This window comes from Galeopterus variegatus, unplaced genomic scaffold (genome assembly GCF_000696425.1).
Source record: "Galeopterus variegatus unplaced genomic scaffold, G_variegatus-3.0.2 Scaffold7228, whole genome shotgun sequence".
Taxonomy (NCBI): Eukaryota; Metazoa; Chordata; class Mammalia; order Dermoptera; family Cynocephalidae; genus Galeopterus; species Galeopterus variegatus.
The window spans coordinates 82,187-87,689 of NW_007733339.1; the positions used below are offsets into that span (position 1 = coordinate 82,187).

General features: G+C 53.5%; 1 pseudogene; it reads right to left on the reverse strand.

Annotated features, from left to right (window-relative positions):
* Nucleotides 1-5,503, reverse strand: part of LOC103607199 — a 41,913-nt pseudogene that overhangs the window by 16,743 nt on the left and 19,667 nt on the right.

Here is a 5,503-nt window from a genome sequence, read left to right on the forward strand (position 1 = left end):
CAATTATGGCATATCCACTTGTAACATCATGCAGGAAAGTAAAATGATGATTATGAAGATTGGACAGCAACAGGGGAAGATGCTTATGATGTGAAAGAGAAAGAGCAGAGCCCAAAATTGGGCATTTACTCTGATTATAACTGTATGAAAAAACAAAAGAACATTTAAAAAATGAGAAGGAAATACAGCAGCAGGAGACTGACGCTGAAGTTCATGTGGGTGATGGTTTTTTCTATAATGTCCTTATTTTATCTTTATAATTAAAAACGTGATTTGTTTTTAGAAAAAGAGCATTTAGTGAAATAAAATTGATACATTTTTAAAAAGAAAAAAATACAGATTGCACAAGGTTGTTGAGGGCTCCACAGAGGCAGGGTCTGGATCCCCCACACCATGACCCTGGACTCCCGCACACTCACCCTGCAGAAGTCTTCTTCAGCTTGGCACACAGTAGGACATCTGTAAAAGGAAGACGTGCTGCAGCTTCTGGGAGCTCTCTGACACTTCTGCCAGGAAGCCGTCCTTCACCAGCTGCCACGTCTGAGGGAGAGGGCACACCCCCCACCAGCCTGCTCGGAGGGGAGCGCAGGCCAATGGCCCACCCTGCACTGGGCGGGGGTGCACTGCACAGGAGAGAGGCACCGTCCCACTAGGGAGGGCTCAGGGAGGGGTTGTGCTGCCTGGTGGTTAAGAGCCTTGGCTTTGGAGTCACACGGACACAGGTCTGAATCCAGACTCTGCCACTTCTTAGCTGTGATCTCAGGCAAGTTCCCTGACCTGAATCTCAGATTTATCATCTGTAAAATGGAGATAATGATATTTGACTCACAAAGTAAGATTCATCAGGATGAATGTAAAACAGTACCGCGCCTGGCACAAAACATGTGACCAACAAATGGTAGCCTTACACTTTCCCACAGTTCTCAACAGCTCCCACCTGGATGGACCCTAGTCCAGAATGACCTGGTTTCTCTACCCTGGAGCATGAACACGCCTCCCTCCTGAAACCCCTACCACCAAGCCTAAGAAGTTGATCCAGTTTCAGCTCAAACCTGACCTGCAGACCCACTTGGGCCTTTTGTGCTACTTCTCAGTAGATTCTTCCAGCATCTCCAGTGGATGGGAGACCCTGGGCTACCCTCAGTGGGGCTGCAGCTACCCTGTGGGGGCCTGAAGCTGCCTCTTGAGTTTTGGACAGTCGAGAGCATTTTGCTCCACATGGGACTTCCAGAGTTTCCTCCCCACCCCCTCTGAGGGTGTCACATCTGTCCCAGCCTTCCCCGTGTCTATTATACACTGTGTGACCTACATATGCTGCAATATGTAGGTGAGCATGTTGAAAGTATACAATTATGAGATCTGAAACTGATGGTGCTCTAAGCCCTCTGGAGATTTTTCAGATATCCCCAGAATAAAACAAATTAGTGACATTCCTGGCTGTTACAAACCAGGGCTGGGAACTGCACAGAGACAGCTCTCTATGCCCCATTAGTCACTCTCCAGACTCTGTCCCTCATGATGTCTCTCCCAAGAGACACTGGAGGCTCATAAATATAACAAAGGAGCATAAACCCAGTCAGCCTTCCCTCCTAAATGTCACTTAATTGCCTCTATTGGACAGGAAGCATTGTATCTGGGCCAGGCTGTTGACACATGAGGGGTTACCCCTCATGATTCAGAGGGGTTGTCCCTCTGATTCTTCACATTGCTCCCCCTCACTGAGCTACCCCCCACCCTCCCACTAAGAAGGGCCCCAGGGGAGCTGCTGTACCACACCTCGGTGCCTACGTGGGATATTCCAGCAACCTGGGCAGCCTCAGCCTCCTCTAGTACCAGCCTTTCCACATTGGCTCAGTCCCTAGCTCCTGCTTGTGCAGGCTGATTCGAAGCAGCTCAGAGCTCCTGTGTCCTCAGCTTCTGGGGAACTCCTGAGAGCATGATACTGGCCAGAGGAGGGTGTTCGTATTGAAGGATGGGGTACTCAGAGGCCCAGCTTCCCTAACATGGCGGACAATGCACGGGGCTTGCAGACAAAGAGCCCCATGCACAGAATCCAGTTCTGACACCATTATGGCTGAGAGATCTTGTGCCAGACCTGGAGAGGCTCTCCAGGACTCGGTTTCTTCTTCTGCCTCATTGGATTGTTGTGAGGATCAATGGGACACTGGACTTAAAGCTCTCAGCCCAGGGCCTGAAATGCCATAGGTAATCAGGGTGACCTAGGACTGAAGACCTCTCCCTGGCCGGGAATGGGATCAAGTTTGAAGAGACACAGGGCACAGGGATGTGACACCTGTGCATGAAAGAGAGAAAGGACATGGGATCTGGTCCAGCCCATGCTCCTTAGCCTGGGCATGAGGCTGTGCTGGGTCCGGAGCTCACCGCCCCCTTGGGGGTCATGACTGCAGTCCGGTGGGGATCAATGTCCTCGTTGATGCTGGACAGGAAGTTCTGGGAGATGCGGAGGGCATCCTGTAGCAGCGGGTAGTCTGGGTGGTCCACAGGTGTGTGCTTCAGCAGGTCCTGGGAAGGGGTGGGAGTGGGGAGTTGGGGAGAGGTGCTGGGACTCAGTGAGAAGACAGTGGGGAGTCCTCAATCCTTACCAAAAGAATTCACAGGGGGTCACGAGGGGACCCACACTCATGCCTGCAAATCTGAACCAAAAATTAGGGTCAGAGCAGCAGGAGTGACCGTTTCATTCCTGCTGTGGTCATCAATCTTCCCCCCCAGTGGAGGAAGCCAGGTGGAGTCTCATCTCACTGAGCAGCTGGGAGAGATGCCCCTCTACCCACCCCACAGCTGCTCCAAGGACACTGGAGACTGAGAAGCAGGGGACAGGGAAGCAGGAAGGGCCTGCCTCCTAGGGGGCATTTGGCCAAATGTCAAGCTTAGTAGCCAAGCTATATTTTAGGCCCTGGTCCAGTTAGCATGGTTAATGCAGGCCAGGCAGGCACAGTCCAGGCCAGAGTCCCTCTGCCCAACTCCCCCAGTGGGCTGTGCTCAGTGACTCCAGCACCCTCTCACCCTTGGCTCAGTCTCCCACTGAACTCCTAACCCCTGCCTGGCCACTTGGGGGCGTGACACTCATGTGTAGGACCAGAGTGCTCCGAGTGACTCGGTCAATGGGCTTGTAGAGAAGAGCTGTCAGGGAAGGCAGGGAGGAGATAGGACAATGAGATGCTGGAACAACGTGAATCCCTAGAGCCCAGCTTTACCCCCAACACAAACACCCACTGACAGGAAGCCCAGGCGGGTTCTGCCTCCACTCTCACTCCCAGCAGGCCAAGCAATGGAGCAGGTGGACGCACTGCCCTGGCGGTCCAGGCTCCCCCCACCCCTGCCTCCGCATCTACCTCCCACCAGATGTGACTTCTTTGAGGGCCATCCCCAGGGCCGGCCTGGCCTGACCTGGCTCAGAGCAGATGCCCCCTGCACCCTCCACCCTGAATCACAGGGCTACACCTGGCCAGACCCAGCAGAGGTCCAGCACAATTTGAGTCACACCCAGGACCCAGGATAAGGGAAGGAGACATGCTGTTGTTCCAGGAAGCGCAGCTCCCCCACCCCTGATCATTCTCACTCCTCCAGTCGAAAGCCTGGCACAGCCAGCTGGGAACGGCATGCTTCTTTCTGACCCCCACAACTGGCCTCATCTCTATGAGAAAAGACCCCTCTATATATGCTCAGACCCCCAGACAGAATAGGACAGGCTGGAGGACAGGGAGGCAGGCCAGATCTGCACAGGAAGGCTCTGCTATCGAGCAGGTGGCAGCCTGAGGGGAGAAAGATTTCCTGAAAGAATTCAGATCGGGCCCTGCATATGGGAGCCACAGAGGCCAGGAGAATGCCAGCTGAGCCAGTGCCCCACGTCTCACACCCCTCTGCAACCCAGACACCAAATGAGGATTGCTGGGATTCAGGCAGAGGGGCAGCTGGCAAAGCAACACTTCCAAACATCCTTCCTGCAAGCAGCTGAGCCCTGCCCCTCCCAATATGGGGTTCAACTTTGGTCCTCCATCCGGATACCTCTATGGGTCATGACCTATGGCCTCCTGCCACAGGAGCAGCAGGAGGCAGAATGCTGGTCTGGGAAGGAGGACCCTAGATTGGGTGTCCCATAGGACCAGGTTGTGACAGATCCCAGAGCTGACACTCATGCCCTAGCCAGCCCCCAAATCAATGAGTTCCCCAAAGCCTTAGATATAAATGCCCTGTGCATTGCTAAGCAGACACTTCAGGGAACAATCTGCTGGCTATGAAGAAGATGTGGTCTCAATGGTGTGCCACAAGCTTCAGCTGCAGTCTTTGCTTGGCTGCCCATTAGAATCACTGGGGGAGCTCTTAAAAGATACAGCTGCCTGTCCCCCATCCCCCATCAACCAAATCCAATCTCTGCAGAGTGAAACCAGGTGATGCATTTTTTAAAAAGTTCCTTTGCTGATGTGTAATAATGGTTGAAAACCACTGCTTTATGCAAATACTTCCTATGACTTATTTGTAGCCCTTTCCTATCTAGCAATTTCTAGAGACCCTCCCCATGGGCTGTGGGAACTACAATGGGCAGGACCAGGCTTGGGGTGTCCTGGGACAGTGAGGGTAGAGCCCAGTTACCAGCTCAGAGGGACCCATTTCTGAGGTTGTTTAAAGCACCAACCTGTGGCTCAGCCCATCTTCAGGGGGAAATCACACCCCTAGAACCCCAGACACCCCAAAGAAAGCATAAGTCCAGCAGCCACCTGACAGGGTGGGCCCTTGAGTTCCATTCCCAGGGAAAGATGACACTGCACTGCAAGCTCCCTCCAGCCCTCTCTCGGGTCCCAGGAGGAAGAAGTTTCTGACTAAGCTCAGAGGTCTGCACAAATGGAGGGTTAGGTTTCAGAGAGGTTATTAATATGCCTGCAGTCACCTCAAGCGTCCACCTGACCAGGGCCTCAGCCTGAGGCCGAGTGCGGGGAGGACGGCTGGGAGGAAAGGTGGGGAGAGTAGAAATGCAGGGAGGGGACCCTGGGGCCACAGTCAGGTATGGAGGGAACTGGGGGAGGAAGGGCAACCCCAGTGTGTGTGCTCCCCACAACCCCTGCGTGCCTGCTTCCCTGAGCATTCAAGGTGAGGAGCTCACTCTCGCCCCAGGAACTCCTGCCCTTCACCCGTTGGCAGGCTCTGGTAGGCTGGCCTGCTTCCTGCCCCTGCTCCACACACTCTCCCCTCTCCTCACCATCCCGTTCCTGCCCTGCCTGGGATGACACCAAGTTGTAAAGCCTGTCTCTCCCCCTCCTCCAGGAAGCCTTCCCTGACCAGCACCTTTGCAAACACCTGCCATGTCTAAAAGTCAGACCACTGCTATGAGCAAGCTGGTCTTGCTCCAATTTGCTGGGCACTGAGTTAACCACTTGGCATGAATTATTTCCTGTGATTAAAAAGGGAAGCAATTCTCATTAGCTCCATTTTACAGATGAGAAAACTGAGACACAGAGACATTATGTAACTTGCTCACAGCACAAAG